A 24,210-nucleotide genomic window follows, 5' to 3' on the forward strand; every position below is an offset into this window, starting at 1 on the left:
AGTTAGTTCAATAGGAGTAAATCTCAGGCCTTTTTCTTGAAATGCTGGGACTGAGACCCTCTTTCTTTCAGGATGTAGCTGAATATATATAACACTAAAAAATGTTGGCATCTTATAGTCAGGAGAGGATCTGGCCTCGGCAGGAAGCTGATCCTTCAAAAATCAAAGAATCAGAGTCCTTAGTGACCTATTGAGCTACCGGATGAAAACAGTCTGGGAGCTCACCTACGTCAGAACTTTCTAGTCAAGTGAGTCAATAAACCCCTTATAGTTTAAGCCAGTTCAGTTTTCTGTTACTTGCAACATAAAGTGCCCTAACTGATAAGGAATTCTCATTATCCTCAGCAGCAGTTGAAATTCTGTCAGTGTTAGACCTCTGGGAGACTGCTAGTGTTATAAGGGGTCTGAAAATTCACCTATGCTTGTGACTTTTCTAATTCAGAAATATCAAATATTCATTGTTTCCTGTGTGGTGGTGGTTCAAGTTGTTTGAGGTTATAAGGGAATCATTGGTCTGAATACCTCGGTACTTTACAGTGGGATTTTTCAAAATCTGGCCCTAGATATGCCTCCAATTCCGTTTTCTGTGCACATCTTTCCCCCGGCCCCCTTGGGTGCTGTTTACTCCTCTCCTGATGCTTCATGTTTTCTCTTCTTGGTGTATACATATGGCGGTCCCACTGTCTACATCCTCTTATTTCTCTTGTTTACCTTTATGTGTGCTGCAGCAATCATTTTAAATGTCACCTCTTCCAGGAAGCCTTTCTGGGCACCTTTAGCAGACCATTGAGCACTGCCCCTCCCCTGCAGTAATAATCAAATGATCTTACAGCATATTGCTCATACTGTTCCTTTAGCATTTGTCATGCAGCTATTCTTGCATTTAATCATGTAGCAATTATTAAGGCTATTATTGAATAGCCTTAAGCCTGTGGGGTATAAACAGGAAATCATTTTATTTTTTCCATGCTGACTGCCTTCTTCAATTATACTGAGGTACCTCAACTCTCCCTCTCCTGTCCCACCCACCTCTTGGGTATATCCCATTATTTGGTCACTGTTTTAGTCTGTTCATATTGCTCTAACAAAATACTACAGATTGAGTAATTAATAAATAAATAGAATTTTATTTCTCACAGCTCTGGAGGTTGGAATGTCCAAGATCAAGACATTGGCAAGTTTGGTGTCTGGTGAGGGCTGCTCTCTCTGCTTCCAGAAGGTGCCAGGTTGCTGCATCCTCTGAAGAGAACAGACACTATGTCCTCACATGGCAGAAGAAATAGAAGGCAAAAAACGGAATTCTAGTTCCTTCCAGTCCTTTCATAAGGCACTAATCTACTCCCAAAGGCCCTGCCTCTTAATATAACCACAATGGGGATTAAGTCTCAGCATGAATTTTGGGGGGCATACAAATACTCAAATAATAGCAGTCACTTCTAGTTATTTTGTGGGGGAAAAAAGTCTGAATTGGTTCAGTTTAAACTCCAATTGCAACCCTCCTCCTGTTCATACTTGACCTCTAAGAAGCCTGCAGGGGTAGAGTCATGGTTTGCTTGCTCTTTCCTCCTTCCCCTCCCTCTTCTGGCTGCAGCTCCTCCAGTGTGTTGGGGTGGGCATGAGAAATATGAATGAGGGGCCAGGCACAGTGGCTCAAGCCTGTAATCCCAGCACTTTGAGGGGTTGAGGTGGGCAGATCACCTGAGGTCAGGAGTTCAAGACCAGCCTGGCCAATATGGTGAAACCCCATCTCTACTAAAACTACAAAAATTAGCTGGGTGTGGTGGCAGGCACCTGTAATCCTAGCTAAGCGGGAGACTGAGGCAGTGAGAATTGCTTGAACCTGGGAGGTGGAGGATGCAGTGAGCTGAGATTGCACCACTGTACTCTAGCCTGGGTGACAGAGTGAGACTCTGTCTCCAAAAAAAAAAAAAAAAAAAAAAAAAACATGAAATAAAATAAAGAAAAAGAAAAAAGAAGAAAAGAAAAGAAATATGAATGAGGATGCCTGACCATAGTGGGAAGGACTGTCTGATCTTACTAAACTCAATTCTGTTGCTGTAATTGTCTCCATATGGTTGTTGTGTCTGATTGGGTTGGGGTGGGCAGTGCTCAGCTGTGTCTATTCCCCCCATCTCTGACTCATGTGTCTCCCACTGGACACTGCTAAGGGTGCATACTTCCAATATCTCTGCAGATGGGGTGTCCTTTCTTTTATGTCTCTCTAGGTGACTCTTCATGTTGAGAGCCAGGAGGTGCTCTTCTGCACCTTCAGAAGGCTGTCAGAAACCAGGTATTTTTCTCCTTGTTCTGTGGCAAGTCTCCCACCTTAAGAGATGCCCAAGCGAGAAGCAGACTCTACTCTGTAAGCCCATTTCCATGGGCACCAGCATAGACTGCCTAGAACTCCCTTATTTTGCCATGATTCTGGTGGAAGCTATAGGGCTCAGATGAGACATAAAAAACATGGGAGAATCAGCCAAAAATGTTAGGATTTTTCATTCATTAATGCAATTTATTCTAGTTACTGGACTAGGGCTATAAAGACAAATAAAATATATATATATTTTTATTATACTTTAAGTACTAGGGTACATGTGCATAACGTGCAGGTTTGTTACATATGTATACTTGTGCCACGTTGGTGTGCTACACCCATCAACTCGTCAGCACCCATCAACTCGTCATTTACATCATGTATAACTTCCAATGCAATCCCTCCCTCCTCCCCCCCTCCCCCCTCCCCGTGATAGGCCCCGGTGTGTGATGTTCCCCTTCCCGAGTCCAAGTGATCTCATTGTTCAGTTCCCACCTATGAGTGAGAACATGCGGTGTTTGGTTTTCTGTTCTTGCAATAGTTTGCTGAGAATGATGGTTTCCAGCTGCATCCATGTCCCTACAAAGGACACAAACTCATCCTTTTTTATGGCTGCATAGTATTCCATGGTGTCTATGTGCCACATTTTCTGAATCCAGTCTGTCACTGATGGACATTTGGGTTGATTCCAAATCTTTGCTATTGTGAATAGTGCCGCAATAAACATACGTGTGCATGTGTCTTTATAGCAGCATGATTTATAATCCTTTGGGTACACACCCAGTAATGGGATGGCTGGATCATATGGTACTACTAGTCCTAGGTCCTTGAGGAATCGCCATACTGTTTTCCATAATGGTTGAACTAGTTTACAATCCCACCAACAGTGTAAAAGTGTTCCTATTTATCCACATCCTCTCCAGCACCTGTTGTTTCCTGACTTTTTAATGATTGCCATTCTATCTGGTGTGAGATGGTATCTCATTGTGGTTTTGATTTGCATTTCTCTGATGGCCAGTGATGATGAGCATTTTTTCATGTGTCTGTTGGCTGTATGAATGTCCTCTTTTGAGAAATGTCTGTTCATATCCTTTGCCCACTTTTTGAGGGGGTTGTTTGTTTTTTTCTTGTAAATTTGTTTGAGTTCTTTGTAGGTTCTGGATATTAGCCCATTGTCAGATGAGTAGATTGCAAAAATTTTCTCCCATTCTGTAGGTTGCCTGTTCACTCTGATGGTAGTTTCTTTTGCTGTGCAGAAGCTCTTTAGTTTAATGAGATCCCATTTGTCAATTTTGGCTTTTGTTGCCGTTGCTTTTGGTGTTTTAGACATGAAGTCCTTGCCCATGCCTATGTCCTGAATGGTATTACCTAGATAATTCTTCTAGGGTTTTTATGGTATTAGGTCTAACATTTAAGTCTCTAATCCATCTTGAATTAATTTTCATATAAGGAGTAAGGAAAGGATCCAGTTTCAGTTTTCTACTTATGGCTAGCCAGTTTTCCCAGCACCATTTATTAAATAGGGAATCCTTTCCCCGTTTTTGTTTTTCTCAGGTTTATCAAAGATCAGATGGCTGTAGATGTGTGGTATTATTTCTGAGGCCTCTGTTCTGTTCCATTGGTCTATATCTCTGTTTTGGTATCAGTACCTTGCTGTTTTGGTTACTGTAGCCTTGTAGTATAGTTTGAAGTCAGGTAGCGTGAGGCCTCCAGCTTTGTTCTTTTGGCTTAGGATTGTCTTGGAGATGCGGGCTCTTTTTTGGTTCCATATGAACTTTAAAGCAGTTTTTTCCAATTCTGTGAAGAAGCTCATTGGTAGCTTGATGGGGATGGCATTGAATCTATAAATAACCTTGGGCAGTATGGCCATTTTCACGATATTGATTCTTCCTATCCATGAGTATGGTATGTTCTTCCATTTGTTTATGTCCTTTTTTATTTCACTGAGCAGTGGTTTGTAGTTCTCCTTGAAGAGGTCCTTTACATCCCTTGTAAGTTGGATTCCTAGGCATTTTATTCTCTTTGAAGCAATTGTGAATGGAAGTTCATTCCTGATTTGGCTCTCTGTTTGTCTGTTACTGGTGTATAAGAATGCTTGTGATTTTTGCATATTAATTTTGTATCCTGAGACTTTGCTGAAGTTGCTTATCAGCTTAAGGAGATTTTGGGCTGAGACAATGGGGTTTTCTAAATATACAATCATGTCATCTGCAAACAGGGGCAATTTGACTTCTTCTTTTCCTAACTGAATACCCTTGATTTCTTTCTCTTGCCTGATTGCCCTAGCCAGAACTTCCAACACTATGTTGAATAGGAGTGGTGAGAGAGGGCATCCCTGTCTTGTGCCAGTTTTCAAAGGGAATTTTTCCAGTTTTTGCCCATTCAGTATGATATTGGCTGTGGGTTTGTCATAAATAGCTCTTATGATTTTGAGATATGTTCCATCAATACCGAATTTATTGAGAGTTTTTAGCATGAAGAGCTGTTGAATTTTGTCAAAGGCCTTTTCTGCATCTATTGAGATAATCCTGTGGTTTTTGTCTTTGGTTCTGTTTATATGCTGGATTACGTTTATTGATTTGCGTATGTTGAACCAGCCTTGCATCCCAGGGATGAAGCCCACTTGATCATGGTGGATAAGCTTTTTGATGTGCTGCTGGATCTGGTTTGCCAGTATTTTATTGAGGATTTTTGCATCGATGTTCATCAGGGATACTGGTCTAAAATTCTCTTTTTTTGTTGTGTCTCTGCCAGGCTTTGGTATCAGGATGATATTGGCCTCATAAAATGAGTTAGGGAGGATTCCCTCTTTTTCTATTGATTGGAATAGTTTCAGAAGGAATGGTACCAGCTCCTCCTTGTACCTCTGGTAGAATTCAGCTGTGAATCCATCTGGTCCTGGACTTTTTTTGGTTGGTAGGCTATTAATTATTGCCTCAATTTCAGAGCCTGCTATTGGTCTATTCAGGGATTCAACTTCTTCCTGGTTTAGTCTTGGAAGAGTGTAAGTGTCCAGGAAATTATCCATTTCTTCTAGGTTTTTTAGTTTATTTGCATAGAGGTGTTTTTAGAATTCTCTGATGGTAGTTTGTATTTCTGTGGGGTCGGTGGTGATATCCCCTTTATCATTTTTTATTGCGTCTATTTGATTCTTCTCTCTTTTCTTCTTTATCAGTCTTGCTAGCGGTCTATCAATTTTGTTGATCTTTTCAAAAAACCAACTCCTGGATTCATTGATTTTTTTGGAGGCTTTTTGTGAAAGACAAATAAAATAGTGACTTCAAGAAGCACAGTCTAATAGGGGAGATAGATTACCTAATAAATATAAAGTGATAAAATCATCATTAGAAAAACTGCAAGGGTCTGGATGTGGTGACTTTCACCTGTAATTTCAGCACTTTGGGAGGCTGAGATGGGGCGACTGCTTGAGCTCAGGAGTTTGAGACCAGCCTGGGCAACATTGTGAGACCTTTTCTCTACTAGAAATAAAAAATATTAGGCAGACATGGTGACCCATTGCTTGTAGTCCAAGCTACTAAGGAGGCTGAGGTGGGAGGATCACTTAAGCCTGGGAGAGCAAGGTTGTAGTGAGCTGTGATCACATCAGCTGGGCAATAGAGTGAGACCCTGTCTCAAAAAAAAAAAAAAAAAAAAAAAAAAAAAAAAAAAAAAAAAAGAAAAAGAAAAAGAAAAAAGAAGAGATACTGAAAGGGACAAATGAATCCCAGATGGAGCACTTCTGTGGGGGATGGCAGGTGTAGGGGCAGGAAAGTGTTACGGAGGAGGCAATGTCTTAGCTGAGTTTTGAAGGATAGGAGCAATCTTCCAGATATACTAGAGAAGAAAAGCATCCTAGACAATGGTTCCTAGAGAGGTACACCTGGGGGTGTTTAGGTAGCACCTGAAGAGGAACACAGAGAGAAAAGCAAGGCTCAAATATCAATTGTCAATCATAAAATGATTGTTTGATCTTTTTATCATCTTGACAGATAAATTCTACAGCAGTCTTCAATCTCTTCATTTCCGAAAAAGAAAGAAAAAAGTGTCTTATGCTCTGCAATTTTTGAAGATGTGCTTTGTGACACGTATCTCCTGGCTTTTCACTGGTCACACTCCAGGGGTCTGGATGAATTCTACAATGTGATATGGCAGGAACTAAGAACTATAGAAAGGGGAAACTTACTTAAGCCAATTGTGAGAAGAGAAAGCCTGGGTACCTAGAGTCTTCCACCATCACACAGGGAGTTGACCAGGACCTGGCTGCTGCTGAGCCTGCAACATGGGTCTGTGTTTCAGCCTTGTGGTTCCACCATTTGTCAAGTGGAGAAAGCTGACTTGGTGGCATTCAGAAAAATGTTCAGGCTGCTTGATCAGCCACCGGATCTTCATAGAAGTTATTTGGGAATTCCAGACCTGTGGTATGTTCTATTATCCCTGCTGAGGGGACAAAACTACTACATGTAGTAGTAGGTGACTGTGGGTGCAGTCAGTTTGCTGGAAAATGGGAAGCTGATGTCTTGTATGATTTGTCACCTGGGTAGCATTAAGAGGCATCCAAATTAAGCTTTTTTTTTTTTTTTTTGGAGTGGGTACTTTGTAGGATTGGTGCAGGGATCTCTCTACTGCTTAGTTTCCTCTCATATGTAGTTCATTCTTTGGCTAACTTCTTGTGAAGCCCCCATCCCCTGGTTCCTTCCCTGAGCAATATACCTCAGGGTTACTTACTGCTGGGGTTCTCTTATGCCAATGAGCTTGAAGATGGTTCCAGATCTTCTGCAGCATCCACTAGGCCCTTGGGAGTGCAGGTGGCCCCACTACTGCCCTCTCTGCTCAAACTGCCACTGCCTCCTGCCTGGGCTTTCCAGGTGAGAGGTGGGCTCCAGTCTCTGTGTCCGTGCATGCTCCCAAACTCAAAGAGACAAACAGCTATTTCCATTCTCCCTGCCTATGCTTCTTTTTGGAGGAGTGGGCCTGTCTGCCACTTGGCCACCTCCAGATAGGGAGATTAATGCCAGGCTCTCCTCTCTGCCGGCATCCCTAAGCTTTCTGAGAGATGCTCTTTAAGTTCCCCCTTCCTTGGTTTGGGGTGGAAGAGTATAAAATCTCCCTCCCCAGCCCTTTTTATTTTGATGATTTCCCTCTGGATTCTGCTCTTTTCCTTATATAAGACAAGGAAGTAAGTGAAGGCTTAGGGGATACTTTATGTATCTTGTAGTCATTCCTACAGAATGAGTCAAGCATCTCCTCTTTCAGAAGGAGAACATTACCACTGATTGTCTTCAGCACTGGCATTTAAATAAAAAAATCTGAGACAAGAAGTGCCATTCAAAACCCTAATTATATACCTAGAGACTGAAGGTAAAATTTAAAGACATTAATTGTGAATTTTTTAACTGATAAATTGTTCATAGATGCATAATGTTTCAATAATTAATAACAAATATACACAGATACCCAATCAGAAATAAATATAACATTTTCAGAAATAGTATGTTGAGTGAAAAACAGAAGTTACAGATTCAAATGGTACAGGCAGATAATACAAATGAGTTGTAATGGGTTGAGTGTAAGACAATAGAGAGTGGCGGGGGCCTGTGGTGAACTAGATTTGCCATGCCCCATCTAAAAAAGACAGCTGCGATTCAATTCTAGAGATTTTGTTTAATGAAGAAACGAGGGCTTAATATGAGAAAGTCTTATGGTTTCTTAAGAGCAACTGGAAATCCAGATTTTTATGTAAAGTTGCCCAAATCTTCAGTGATGGCAACTAATTTAATTTAAAAAAAATACTGGGTGGGTTCAATAAAAGCCTGACAGTAAGCCAAATTTGGTATTTTGACCAATAGTTTACACCTCTGGGAAAGTGCTATGTAAATATTAGATGTTATGATACGTTGCTTCAACATATCCTAAACAAAGCTCTAAAATACTAACTGTGCTGTTCAATAATCTAAAAATGGCAGTCTTATCTCATTCTTCCGAAGCTCAGCTAACCTCTCCAAGGTGACCTTGGCTGGAAGGCAGACTCTGCAGTGATTAGGTGGAGGTATTGAACTCCTAGAGTTTGCTGTGCTCCCCATGACAGGCCCAGTATGTCCTTCATCAGAGGGTGGCAGGAGCTAGACAGCTCTCTTCATTTGCATATCACTGTCCCTCAATCTGGGAAAGGAGTGGGGTGGGCCGGGGGTGGGAAGAGGATGAGAAATAAATGACCCAGAACCAACTAGGAGCTTACCAAACAAATGAATGAATGAGATAAGACAGGTATGTTTATATTCAAACCCAACTATTTTTATCAAATGATTTTAAAATTCAGTCGGTTTTATTCATTTTCAGTTGACTGAACTCCACACTATTGAAATGCCTTTTGTAAATATCTCTTAGGCCAAGAGACTTTTGTTCAGGCTTCATGAGGAATCAGCGGTGCAATGCTCTGAGAAGTTTTGCCCCTGAATCAATTTATGCAACAAAGTCAGAATAATTGCTTATGTGATATGCAGAGAAAGACACTTGAGGCAGTTCCAGATGAGAGCTTTGTGAGAAATGTGAGCATCCAGCCCATCGACCAAATGGCATCTAGTAGTTCGGCCTTCCGAGACTCTTCCTTGTCATCCTGGAATCTGTCCCATTGGCAATAGAACCAAAGCTTCCCTGAATTTATCAACTTCTTTAAGTGGCAAAATGCTGGGAGGCTGCTTCCTGGAGTTTTTCCTTCCTATTCTTGCTTGTCTATCACTTCCCCTCGTCTCTTTCCTTTATGAAGTGTGCCTGTGTGTGCATGCATGCACACACACACAGACACTCTCAAGTATTCTACATTCTTAGTTAAAATTACAAATTAACAAATTCCTACATTCTTAGTTCACCTTCAGGCTGGTACTGAGAAGGGCTTCTTTTAATCAGTTCCTAGCAGTGTTTTGGGGAAGAGGGAAAACACAAAAGAAGTCAAACATCTTCTCGACAAAAATCACAATTCTCCATTAGGTTTAAGTCAATCTGTTAGAATCATTCTATTTTAGTTAAAAATAACTGCACAGGGAGGCATGCCTTCAGCTATGTTTTCAACTATAAAAAAGTGTATACTGTTTTACTTTAATGCTGGTGGATTTGTTCACTCATTCAACCGATATTTCTTGAACCTCTCTTAAGTGTTAAGAACTGCCTGAGGCAATGGGAACAAACCAAACACACACACACAACAAAAACACTTGCCACTCCAGCAGATGTAAGTGAATGAGGACAAGAGTAGTGAAGTTGTAGTCAGAGTGCAAATCATTATTAGATGGATTTGGAAGGTCAAAGATCCAACACCAACATAGTTTGGATTTTAAGCACAAAATCTCTATTTTCTGTAACAAAGCACAGTTTCTTATTTCAAAAAATCTAGTCTTAAAGAGTGGATAAGAATGTAGATGGGAGGGCAAACACTGGGAATGTGTGCCCACTTCTGCCATTTACTAACCTTGCCCCTTGCAGGGTGCCTTTCTTCTTCTCAATACACTCCTTTGTAAAAGGAATTAGTGCAGCTGTCCATAACCACAAGATGAATCTATGGTGGAACTTAGATAACATGATCTTAGGCACTAGCATGTGGTCAACTGTAAAATGTTACAGAGAATATTATTATCAAACGTTTGAGAGGGGCTGGGGAATTGGAGAAGGATGGGAGGAAAGAATAGTGGTAGAGAAAGGAGAGCAAGACCAGGACCACAAAGTCAACAAATAGCAAATGAAATAGCCCAGGAGGGGCAGTGGCCACTGAAATTGCAGCCCTCGATCCTGTAGCAGCTGGATGAGATTATGGCTGAGGGCATGTCTCTTGGGAGTGTCATCACGACTCTGCATCTGATTAAGGTTCAGCTCTGGACAGTCACTTAGGAGAACCAGTTTATTGAAAAAGCTCATTAACTAGCCATGCATCACTGGTAAATCCCCATACTTTTCTGGGCTCCATGTTCCAAGCAACTTGCTGGTAAACACCTTCTGATGCTTGGACCATCAGGAAGTTGGAGGTGGGCGGTAAGAGGCAACCCATCTGTAGAGTAGGAGGCTGCCTTCCTCTCTAGACACCACAAACTTCACCACTGAGCAGGCCACTTTTTATATCCAGTTATAAACTCAGGAAGCTGAAACGGATTCTAGAGACTACTCAATAAAAGTTCTGCATTGTATAGGTAAGAAAGTGGGCTGGAAATGATTAAGTCCTGTTTGACCCACCCCTGCAAGGGTTGGTATGTCCTTCACCTTTTCTCCACACCCGCTGGGAATGCCTAGTCTACAATTAGCACGTCTTTTATCCATAAAGTTGTATTTCTATCTACTCTGCTTATCAAAAGGACTATGAGTTTTCTCATATATTGAAAGTTTGTTGTAGTAGTTCCACAAACTACTGAACAGTGTGTGCCCTGCCCCACTCCATTTGACTTTAGGGACAGTAGTAAGCACTTGTCCCTCACAGGGAAGGCCTAGTGTCTCATCATGGAGGCTGCACTCCCTCCAAATTACAGACTTCCTTCCCTCTTCCTGTATTATCTTGAGTCCAGAGTGGCATGTGGTCAGATGTCAGATTGATTCAGTCAGCCTTAAGGTCCCCCCTTGGCTCCAGCTGCAGACAGATGTTGTCAGCACTCTACTAAGAAAGACTCCTTAGTGCCTTTGTCCCTGGCTTTGGGCCTTTGGCACAATTTTGGGACACCAAGAAAATTGCCACTTAACATTCTGCATTAGAGCCAGCTTGTTCTAGTCTTTGCCAAACAGCTCAAATAATGATCCCTGGTGATTTGAGGCGAGTGTGCTCTCCAGGATCCCACATATTGCTAGCACACAAGCTTATGTAATATACTTTAGTTCAAATGAACAGATAGGTCCACTTTTCTCAACTTTCTATGACTGGATAAAAAGATAAAATGTTTTAGTATGTGTTTTTTTGCTCCCAAAGATAAATGTCCAGAAAATATTATTTTTATTTTTTCAACATAATTTTAACTGATTTGCTATAAATAGTAAATGGAGACTCAACAATTATTTGATTGTTAACTAATTATTCAAAAACTCTGTAGTTAGGGAAACGGAGGCTTGTCCAAGATCATGTAGCAAGGTCAGTCTGTGGCCGGGCTATAGCCAAAGTCTAAGGCTTCCAATCCTTACACTGGCATGTATACACTGGGGCCCACAGATCCCGTATTCTAATCCCTTAGCCTTCAGAAATTATCTTGACCTTCCCCCGACTAGCCAAATTTAGTGGATTAATTCTAGGTAAATATATCCAAACTGTGCTTTAGAGCGACACACTTCCACGTTAAGTACAGGGACCAAGGGGCATCTTTTAAAGTTTATGAAATGGTAGACTAATCATTTTGGTGCAAGTGTAGGGACCAATGGAAAACATTCCCTTCACCTGTTTGCTGAAAATTAACTGACCAAAGGCAGATTAACAGAAGAAAAGATGTACAAAATGTATTAACATGAACATGTGTGCACATTAGCCATAAGAAATACGCAAACTCACGGAAACGGCTAGGTGGTTGATGCTTTTATACCATTTTGAGGTTACAGAAAGAAGAGAGGCTTGAAGTATGACAAGACAGGCTATGAGACGGAGACAGAGTAACGTCATGCTAAAAAGTTGGTCTTATTATATAGATGAACCCTCACAGAGAGCAGCTCTCGGAAAGAATAGATAGTAGCCTGTGGTTGAGCTAATTTTTCCAAGACTTGGAGAAGAGGGAGTACCTCAGAGAAAGTCTGGCTATTTATTTCAGTAATATAGATTTTTCTCTACAAATGCAAATCTCCTCCACAAAAGGCAACTTTTCAGGGCTATTCCTGTCTGCAAGTCTTCTGAATAGCCTTCTTGAAATACGTCAAAGAACTATATTTTGGGGTGAAATATTCACATATCAAAAGTAGGATTGGTAATTATGGAGAGATTTGGGTTAAGGCTGTGAGATAAAAAGTGGCAAAGGAGAAGGAAAAAAACATGGATTGGAACAAGCAGCCTGTATCTTCTTGAATCAGTCTCTTAGTCCTGAGAATAGATTAGTTCCTTTACAGTGGTGTCCTGTTTCAGGAGGTGGTTTTCTAGATGGGCTGTCAAAGCTAGGCCTCTGTATATGATGCAGGAAAACAGATCTTTAATAAGAGGCATTTCTATGGAAACAAAAGGAAAACAAAAAATGTCTGGCGTAGTCTATAAACTAGATTTCCTAGAGTCTTTGAAGCATCTTCAGTTGTAGTGGGCAGGCAGTGGCCATCTGACAGATTTTCCTGGATTGTAGTTTAAATCAGGTATTCCCATGAACTTTTTTAGTAGTCAACAGGCATAAAGACTGTTTGTATATAAGTTACTGTGATGATCTCTCTCAAAATTTGTATCAAGTTGTCTAGCTTCAGTTGTAGGGCTTAAGAGCAAAATTCTGATTTCTAATAACTTTAAGTCGGGGTTAGGAGAAAAATTGAAAATGTTAGTCTGGAGAGTCATTGTCAGATATTGGAGAGGACTAAAAATTTAGGACTTAGTACAGATTGGAGGTCAATAATGAAATCTCAAAAAACCCAATGAGGCTGGGCATGGTGGCTTACACCTGTAAATCCCAACAATTTGGGAAGCTGAGGCAGGAGAATTGCTTGAGCCCAGGTGTTCAGGCCCAGTCTGGAAATATAGTGAGACTGCATTTGTACAAAAAATAATCAAAGTCAGTCAGGCATGGCAGCATGTGCCTGTTGTCCCAGCTACCTGAAAGGCTGAAGTGGGAAGATCCCTTGAGCCCAGCCTGGATGATAGAGCAAGACCCTGTCTCAAAAAGAAAACAAAGAAACAAAAAAACTCAATGAGCTGGAATTTAATAACAAGTATACTATCAGTTTTTTTTTGAAACATAATTTTTCTCTCTCCAGTCCGCCATGCTATCAAGGATAAATGAAAATAAGACTCATTTATTTACAAAGTAAGTTTTAGTCTTATACTTGGCCTGATTATTTGCATAAAGTGCAGCAAGAATAGCAATTGGCCATGTAGGCTCTCTTTAAGTTGGCCTTTGCTGAAACTTTCTTATAAGGAACTTCAGATTAGACTTTACAAATTTTTCTTGAGGCTTAGGAGCCAAGCCAAATACTGTGTCTGCAGTTCCTGCATGAATTGAGAGAATTCCTTTCTTCCTGAGAGCCCCAAATATCTTGAATTTCCCGAGTCTGTCAAAAAGTGTTATTTTTACTTACTGCAAAATCAGGAATCTTATAAGGGAACTTTGAAGAAAAGGTACTAGGCCAGTCTTTTTAAAAGTCTGTTGGCTTTAAAAGTGAAATCAATTCCTCAAAGCCATCTGGTCACAACTGAAAATAGAACATTTAGGTCAAAGCATTGGTTAAAATAATCAGTGTGTCCAACTGTGTTTCATGTTACAAAAGAAACAGATTCTTACTGAACTTATGAAGATAATCATATTGTACAAAATGAGAATATTCACGAATAGTTTTTGAATTCTGGGGGAATCAGGTAGAGAAAGATGAATGTTTCAATTTTGCTCACAAAAGTATACTTTACATAATTTATGCAAACCATAAATAGCTTAAAAGAAAAAAAATAAGTTTTCTGGACTCTGGAAAACAAAAAAGAATCAGCAATGTTTCAACAAAAAAAAAGTTAAAAATAATTATTTCAGTTCTTTGTTAGTTTAGTCACTTGTAATTAATCCTTTTCTGCTTGATGTTAGGTTAGTAATTTTATGAATCCAGGTTGTTGTTTTTTTTATTAGAGTTTTTGAAATTCTTACTTTGTCCAATGATATGATCTCAAAGTTGTCAGAAACCTGTATCTAAGAGTACTCATTGTAGTCTTTTTCCTGAAACTCCTTGAAAACACAAAATTTTAGGATTTGCAAGAAGCTTTTAGAACAAACGTATCAGAATACTGCAATTTGCTGTGGACCTCAAAACTTAAAATGGCCATAGTTAAATATTCAATTAAGAAAGAAATTTGAGTGCTTTCTGTGGCCTACAATAATTTAAAGTATCAGATTTTTAGGAATCTCATACATATATTAATAACACATTTATACAAATACAACTCAAAGAAGGCTAAACATTTCTTATTTGATAACGCTTCCAGTATAATTTAACATATCAAATAAGCCTGTTTATTAGCTCTCTTTTGAATGCCTCCAGGGCGCTCTATAACATTCTAAAGTTAGTTTGAGTTAAAAAAAAATTAATTTAGAATTTAAAATTTGATATTTGGAAGCCTGTTAAATATATAAAAGGTTTAAAATATCTCATAAAAAATAGCCTCACAGGTCACTGTGAAATAATAGTTATTTATTTAACCAGAGTAATAATTTAAAAATTTCACAAAGCAAAAGCTTTTACAGATTGATAAAGAGGATACTCAGCTTTCTAAATAATCAAACAACCTAATAAAAATAGCACGAAACACACAGAATCTGTTTCTCTCTCTCCTTATTCTATTTTTTTGCAGTTTACTCAAAAGGTGAGCCAAATTCTTATATTCTTATTAATATTATATACAAATCTTGGTCAAAAGGGAAAACCAAATTCTAGTTTTGCATTATGGTAATTTTTATCTTAAGACTCAAAAAATCTTACAATAAATTTGTTTAATTTTAGTCAGTTTAACCACATAAGATTTTGAAATTATTTTTCCTCTAACTTTGTATATGCATCTAGTTTTATCTGTGTGACTTTTCCCTTCATTTTCTATAAGAGTATGACACCATAGAAATAGCCTTTAAATAACCTCTAAACTAGACAAAATTATTTTTTTCTCATCAAACATACATCCTCATGCCTTTATAACTTTTTCTACCAAAAGCATATCTTGCTTTTCTGTACATGTTGTATATAAATTATTTCTCTTATAGTGAGAGTTTTAATTACATATGCTAATTTGAATTTTAACTTTTAGTAACTCTAATTTCTAGTGAAAACCTAACCCATAAGTAATTTTGAACTGTTTTATATGTTTGTAGATAAATACCATTTCATAATTTTTAGAGAGAGACGTTTCCTCAATATTTTGTTTATCAACTGATACAAAAATACATTTAGATTTTCTTTCTTTTTTTTTTCCTATTTTCTACCAACATCACCCAGGAAAAATATTTAGCTTTTCTATACAATATAAATACAAGATCTCAAAGTATGCAACTTAAACTTATGTTCAATACTTCATGGTTAAATATTTTAACTTAGAAATGACTCAGATATTTTATGATTATCTATTACTTAATTTAGCAAAACATGGTTTTAAGATTTTAAATTACTAAAAAGAATTTTGAAATGATGATACAGGTGCCATTCCTAATGCCCGCCCTAGCTGTTCTGGGTCCTGAATACCCACATGCACCCAGGATGGCTATGAAGGGCAGGGCCCATCTGAACCCTGGATTTAAACATCAAGGGTAGAACCCAGGACAGAGGACAGAGCTGTAAATGTGACAGCTGGTGGCCTAGGTTCTCTGAACACACATATGTCCTCAAGCTTCTCCATGGTCACCTATCCAGACTCTACAATCCAGAGGCTCAAACCCAAAGATGTATGCTTATAGGAAGATATGTGCTACACTTCAGAGGGGCCCATCAGCCACCCTCACAGTTTTAGCTTACAGACAAATCAAGCAAGTACCAAAAACATTATAGAAGTGGCAGTTTTATGACCTTAAAACATGTAACACAAACACCATAAACCCATCTGACCAGTAGACTCAGGCAAAAATGTCTGAATTATATTTAATACTGACAATTCTGAATACACTATTTTATTTTACCAACAATTTTAAAACTACCTTTATTTATCAGATAATAGCTCATATGGAAATATTACATACACTTAAGATACATAGACAGACATGTGAACACATAGACAGAAGCAGATCTTATAGCTATCATTAGCCAGCTTCTAAATAGTTTCTTTCCCCCATTCATGCAATAAACCTTCTGATTACCTGTTTCATTGCCCTAAGCAATTGTTAGCTAGGCAATTCTAATTTTGTACTGATTCTTAGGTGAAATAAGGTGGAAAATTTATATCTCAAAAATACAGAATTTAGATCTAAACATTATTTGCCAAGACAGAGAATGACATAGGTAAGGCTCAGTTAAGGCAAGATAGCCAGAAAAACCACTTTAGACAAAGGTAAGATTTGTTATGTAAACTTTTAAGTCAATGCCTTCCCCATTGTAAAAGTTTCTAGTGGTTTAGTTGCAGAGAGAGAGAGAGGGAGAGAGAGAGAGACACTTACAAATTGAGATTTGTTTTGTAAATGAACATTTCTTTTACCAGGAGTTTAAAAATAGCCAGCAGAAGGCCAGAAGGTTGTACTTTGGATATTTAGTTTGATAGGTGGCTTTTAAACTTAGTTTCTGTTTCTTAACGGGATTATTGTTCAGGCCAGAACTCATTAACAAACAGAGCCAGACCCACTCATGACTCTTAGGGTTCTATGAGGAAGACAGAGGACCTAAAAAGGGGCCAGTGATACCTTAGCTCTGTTTCTCAAAGAGGTATCAGAGTTACTAGAAGTTTCTTTCAGATTCTTTCATGTGATAACCAAGACTCTCATATTTCCTCTTAGTAATTTTTCATCCATTGACCACCAAATGAAGAAAGTAGGGGCTTCAAGGGGCACATATCGATGATTAAAGGGAAATGAATGGAAGATCATAGCAAAAACAGGGGGAGGAGCAAATGGAAGAATGAGTCCTAGAGGAGCCAGTCTGGGGAGATCTCAAACTCTCAAAAAAAGGCCAATTAAATTTTACATTTTTTAAAGCAAAAATCTTGCCAAGAAAGGAAACAAGCAGAGGAACTGAACATACAATAAAAAGAGGTTTCAGTTGGATAAAAAAAATTCCCATGGGAGAAATAGGATCCAAAGGAGAACAGAAATGTCTAAAAATATGTATAATCTGAGTATCAGCTTTGATTAAGCTGACTTTTGCTGATAGAATTCAAAAAATCTTTTGAATCTCTTATTATCAGTTTTTAGCCAGAACAAAGCCGATATTCCTGGCTTTTGAACTTTTTCACTTTTCTTTTAAACCAAAGGTAATTTCCCAGTGACTAAGAACCAAAACCTTAACCAAGGATGCATGAGGCATCTCCAAAAACCTGGAAAAAAGCAATCCTCACGAGATCCAGAGTTACCCTCACAGCTACTAGATGAAAAAAAAAAAGAGACTTAGAGACAAACAGGAAAACAATAGCCATCCATGAAGGGGAAAAGTATCAGTAAGAAATGAGTACATCAGAAAGTCAAGAGTCACACAAACATAAATTCAAAATAAGTAATCCAAACTAATTCTTATTGCTGGGAGAGGTGTCAGAGCCCTGGCATTGGAAAGTGATTGACTTGTGGGTTGGTAAGAATTTACTGACAACGGTATGGGCTTGAAAACAGAAAGTGTTATTAGAAAGAGAGAACGCTGTAGAAGAGTGCAGTGGGACGCCTCAGCAAGAGAGGACTGAGCACAGCATGGTGGCTTTTTCTTCAGGGGTGATTAGAGACCTTAAAGTGGAAGCTGAAGGGTAATTTGCATGATAAATGATTACATTTGTAGATATTTTGGTGTCGGCAAGGGTTGCACAATGAGTTTGGCAGCTAGGCATGCATGCATTCTGGAGGTGTATAGACATTCTAGTTTCTTGTAAATTTTAAGTTGAAAAGAAGCCTGGAACCAGGTGCTGACTTTAGATAATAGGGAAGTCTAATTACTTCTAAATTCCTCAAATAAGGATTTTTTTTTTTTTGTCTCTTAATGATCTGCTTGATGGTCACTAGGAGTTCTTTGCTCTCCTCACTTATAAATGTTTCTTTTTTCCTCCTGGGTTAAAGGACTTACACCTCTAAGGGACTGGTTCTCCGTCTGGGAATCAAACCTGGGCAGCGGCTGTGAAAGCATGGAATCCTCGCCAACAGAATACAGGCTGGATTGCCCTTTTTGCAAATCCCACAGGGAATCCAAAGCAGGCAGTATGTGCGTACACAGGGTTTTAAGTTTGTTTTAAATCTGATTTCTGCCATTTTGGAATCTTGCCAATAGAATTTTAAAGGCTATATTTCTTTTGTATTTTTTCATAGATACCAATAAGATGGCTATTTAAGATAAGAGCTCTGTAAAAAGTTTTCTTTTAAATATAGTCCTTCTGTTTATTTCATAAGCGACTCAAACCAATAGACATTTTTTATGGAAGGTCCCAGAGGTAACTTTTCAAAATTTGAACACCATGGACGTAAGTGTTGTTTTAAAAATGGGAACAGAAGATGCAGCATCATATGAGACCCTCAAAAATGTACTCCCAGAAACAAGTTAGATAACAAAAGACTCTCGTTGCCACAGATGATTAAGGATGGTGTCTGTGCGTATGGTGCCTCTAGTATCCCACAAATTTGTGGTGGTTTGCCTGTCACAGGCTTGTTAATCTGTGACACTGGGTATACCCTCCAGGGATTAGACTTTCCCAGGCCTAATCAGGCAACAAGGATTGAGACAACAAAGGCCCTTATGGGTGGGAATTCTTCTTTCTTTTTTGAGACAGAGACTCCTTCTGTCACCTAGACTGGAGTGCAGTGGTACAATCTCGGCTCACTGCAACCTCTGCCTCCTGGGTTCAAGTGATTCTCCTGCCTCAGCCTCCCAAGTAGCTGGAATTACAGGTGCATGCCACCACACCTGGCTAATTTCTGTATTTTTCATAGAGATGAGGTTTTGCCATGTTGGTCAGGTTGATATTGAGCTCCTGACCACAGGTGATCCACCCACCTCAGCCTCCCAAAGTGCTGGGATTATAGGCATTAGCTACCATACCCAACCTATGGATGGGAATTCTTATTAATACAAACTCCCTTGAGGGCTCGGCACATTCTGAACAAAGAGTGTGCTGCTTAATATCCTATGTGTCTAGGGATTCCCAGGCCTTTTGATATGGGGGTGGTGCAGGCAGGGAAGTGCTGGGTAGAGAAGGATGGGTCCCTGGCCAGGGCTCCACCTCCAGCCTATGAGCATGGGCCTAGATAAGGACAGGCATTTCTGTTTTCATGCCCAAGACCATCCTGGCCTACCATGTCCCCATCCTATGCCTATAAAACCCCCAAGACCCTAACAGACATGCACACAAGCAGGTGGACGTCAAGAGGAACACACCAGTGGAAGAAGACACAAGTGGCTGGATATTGAGAAGAACGCACTGGAAAAGAACACACCAACAGATGCTGTCCAGCTGACAGGCCATCCACCAGTGGAATGCTGCAGAGTTTGGACGGGACAGTAGGAGGAGAGCCCGGCCACTGAGCAGCTAGACTCCAGGGAAAAATCACCTTCCTACTCCATCTCCCTTCCAGTTCCCCATTTGCTGAGAGCTATTTCCACTCAATAAAGTCTTGCGTTCATTCTCCAAGCCCACGTGCGATCCAATTCTTCCAGTACCCCAAGCCTAGAAACCCCAGGATATGGAAAACCTTCTGTCCTTGTGATAAGGCAGGGGTCTAATTGAGCTAACACAAGCCGCCTATGGACGGCTAAACTGAAAGAGCACCCTGTAACATGCCCACCGGGGCTTCAGCTGTAAACATTCACCCCTAGCCACTGAGGGGGGTCAGATCCCCACGACTGGCAAGTCTGCATGCTCCCGCTAGAGGTTTGAGCAGCGGGACACCAAAGAACTGAGCCATACCCCCATTGCACATCCTGCTAGGGGGATAAAGGAACTTTTCCTGTTTTACTTTTACACTGGCCACTGGCTGTGAATCAAAAGTTACACCCCTAGATGGTGGCCACCAAAAGAGAGCAGTCCCACTCAGTCACAAGTTAAGATCTCAAGGACATAGTATTGAACAAGAGGTACTTTATGACAAATGACACAGAAAGACAGAGACAAAGGAAAAAAATAAAGACTATTTCTGGGAGGAAAGAATCAAACGATATGAATATTCATACCAAAACATACACCAGAGTCACTACACCTGAGACTAGTCTGTATAAATGATTTACTCCTAATCTGGTTGTTCTGCCATGGTCACTAAAACTGTAGAATCCAAGGGAAAATTTCCCCTTCACCCTCTGAAGGTTTGCAGAAAATCAGCTGACAATAGGGAAATGAATAGGAGAAAAGGCATGCAAAATTTATTAATATGCACAAGAGTAGTACAAAATATGAAAACTCAAAGAAAGAGCCAGATGGCTGACATTTTTATACCAATTTGAGGTTGTAGAAAGAATAGGCATTTGGAGAAGATGGCAAGACAGGTTATGGGAGGTAGAGAGGAAGAAAGGCATGGGGCAAAGGTGGTATTATTAAGTGGATGAAAACGTACTTCTCAGAAAGAATAGATGGTGGCCTGTGATTGAGTTAAATTTTCCTAGATCCAGATAAGGGGGGAGGGATTCAGAGCGAGCCAAGTTTTCTATATAATTAATGTAGATTTTTTTTTTCTATGGATGCAAATCTTCTCCACAAAAGGCAGCTTTTCAGGGCTATTCCTGTCTGCAGGCCTTCTGAATAGCTTTCTCAAAATATTTCAGAGAAGTGTATTTTTAGGTAAAATATTTTTGGTTTTCTTTACAAGTGTCTACCTGGAATACAAAAGCCAATTGTCGAAAACACTCTATATTAGTGATGCAAAATTCCTGCAACAATACAGGATCATTGAAGGATGGATCTCAATGGATTTAAACAGAAAACATAATTGCTTTTAGTAGTGGCCAAAAATCAAAGCACTGTCACTATTCTCAGGGAGAGGGAAAAGTGTATCCTGTCTTCTCCATGCGTGGGGTTTAACTGCAGGATCACTTCATATGTACACATCGCTGAGATGTTTGCTGGGGCAGACATTAGCTTGCATATTTACTGAGAAAACAGCTTGAAAAAATGTTTTGGTATCTGGCTTTACACTAAACTGAGTGTTTATGTTCTCCTCACATTCATGTGTTAAAATTTTAACCCCAAGGTGGTGATACTAAGAGGTGATTGGGTCATGAGGGCAGAGCTCTCAAGAATGGGACAGTGCCATTATAAAAGAGGACAGAGGGATCTCTTCACTCTTTCACCGGGTGAGGACATAGCAAGATGCCCTCTATGAGGAAGAAGGTCCTCACCAGACACTCAGTCTGCCAGGGCCTTGATCTGGGACTTCTCAGCCTCTAGAACTGTGAGAAATAAATTTCCGTTGTTTATGAGCCACCGAGTTTATGGCATTTTGTTATGGCAACCTGAAGGGACTAAGACAGGCTTCATTAACTTTTAGCAGAATATAAATAAATACTTTTCAGGTAATGGGGAGAAAACAAAAAAGATTGATTGGAGGAAATGATTTTCCTAATTGGATCTTTATGGAGTATAATCAATAATTCTGTTAAAGACCATTTGTTGTAAAAAGAAACAAGATGGAAGGAGTTTATGCATTTACCAGACATGCCAGAGATCCAGAGATGTCTGGTTTCATTGGGGTCCTAATTTTCCAAATCCTTAAAGTGAAGCATAAATGGAACCAAGAAGCCTTATATTCATGGAGCTCAAACTGTTTGTCTTGAAGTAGAAACAGCTCAGTATAGATCAGACAGAAAATTGGTGAACAATAAGTAAGAACCTAGACTGACACTCATAAATCAGTCGTTTGGGACAATATGACCATCTTGATGTTTCTGAGTTCTTGAACTGAACAAGTCGCTGCATTAATCATCTGCTTTTTGAGGTCCCTAAATAATTCTTCCACAGAGAGATCTGGCCTTATTGTTGACTCACATAGGCATAATTCTAGGACACTTTCTCTCAATTCTCTCAGTTTGCTTGGTTTATCGTGTGTGTGTGTGTGTGTGTGCGTGTGTGTGTGTGTGTGCGTGTGTGTGTATCAGGGACTGTCTTCTGCAGGCACCCCACTGTGCATCTTCTGCAGGAGGATAAGAGTGCTACTTACCGGAGGAGGCAGAACATGGCCCTTCAAAAGATACCTATATGACTGCTTAGGCTGCCATTACAAATGGCAGGGACTGGGTGGCTTAAACAACAGAAACCTATTTTCTCACCATTCTGCAGATCCAAGATCAAGGTGCCAGCAAATTTGGTTTCTGGTAAGGGCTGTCTGTTGACTTGCAAATGGCTGCTAAAACAAAAAATTTATTTATCTATATAGACAATATTTCTTTTGGCACCAAATGTGGGGGTTTTCCACACTAAGCAATTCTTCAATTTTCTGGTTTTCCTACAATTTAACTCAATTAAATTTCAGAAAGCTTGTAAAAGGAAAAAAAAAAAAAAAACTTTCTCTACTCACACAACACTTCTTTCGACACCAAATGTATGGCTTTCCACTCCAGCAATTCTCTAGTCCAACTAGGTGGCCTAAAATTTAACTCAGTCCTGTCATTAATACCAGGAGTTAATTCTGCTCTGCCAGGAGCAGATCTCGTAGGTTAAGGGCTCAGTCCCACAAGCCTGCTCCTCGCTTCAGATTCCAATCACAAGCAGTGGGTCTCCAGGTAACCCACACTTCTGTCCAATTTGGCTACAAATCAGGCACTCCCTTGGCCCTCCTCTTGGGCTTGATAATTTGTTAGAGGAGCTCACAAAATTCAGAAAAACACTATGTTTAATGGTTTACTATAAACGATATTACAAAAATACAGCTTACCAACCAAGTGAAGAGTTTTCTGAGATCTGCAAGGGTCCTGAGCATAGGTGCTTCTGTCCCTTTGAGTTGGGGGTGCATCACCCTCTCAGCACATGGATACATTCGTCGACCCGGAAGCTCTACACTCTCCATTGTTTAGGATTTTTGTGGAGGCTTCGTTAAGTAGGCATAATTGATTAAATTACTGTCAGGGCATTGTGGATACCTTTTGAGAAATGTCAGACATTTCTGTCTTTGAGCAAACATTATAGAGTGTACTTAGGCAAATCTAGGTGGTATTGCCTACTGCACACCTAGGCTATACCGTATTACCTATTGCTTCTAGGATACGAACTTATATAGGATGTTGCTATACTGTAGGCAGCTATAACAGAATGAGTATTTGTAGATGTAAACATAGAAAAGGTACGATGAAAATATGGTGTTATAATCCTGTGGACTGATATTGACCAAAATGTTGTTTTGTGACACATGACAGTATTGGCCACTGGCGATTAACTTGATCCCTACCTAGCTCCTCTTTCTTTCTTTCCTGCAGATTGGGGGCACAGCTGAATGCTCTAACTATATAATTGTGTGGTTGGTTTCCCTGACAACCAGCTGGCATCCTCCCAGGGTCATCTCCTTAGCATAAACTCAGGTATGGTTAAAAGAGGCTTATTAAGAATAACAAAAGATACTCCTTTTACCCTAATCACTTAGGAAATTCCAAAGATTTTAAAAACTCCGTGCTAAAAACCAGGAACAAAAACCAAATATATGTTTCTTATTATATCACAACATCACAGCCGCCTTCTCACTGTGTCCTCACATGGCCTTTCCTTTGTGCACCTGGGATGGAGAGAGAGAACAATCTGACATATCTTCCTCTTCTTATGAAATACCAGTCCTGTCAGATTAGTCCTCCATCCTTATGACCTGGTCACCAAAATTACCGGCTTAAGATGCTGTCCTAAGTGGAAACCCCATCTTCAAATCAAAAGTAGCCTGAAACTCGTGGTCCAAAGAGAACTTCTATTCCTGTGCACCCACTCTCCCCTGATTGGTTCTTTCTGAATAATGTCTTTTTACCAAATAAATGCTGCCTTTTCCAAAACTACCTGTGACCCACCCCACCCCCTATCCTGTGCCTATAAATACCCTAGACTTGGTTGGTAGAGAGAAGTGACTGGATGTTGGGGAGAGGCAACCTGACTTTGGAGGAGAAAGGCAGGGAGGCAATTCGACTTCAGGGGAGAGCGACCTGCCCTTCCTGCT

Source organism: Chlorocebus sabaeus, chromosome 15 (assembly GCF_047675955.1).
Source record: "Chlorocebus sabaeus isolate Y175 chromosome 15, mChlSab1.0.hap1, whole genome shotgun sequence".
Taxonomy (NCBI): domain Eukaryota; kingdom Metazoa; phylum Chordata; class Mammalia; order Primates; family Cercopithecidae; genus Chlorocebus; species Chlorocebus sabaeus.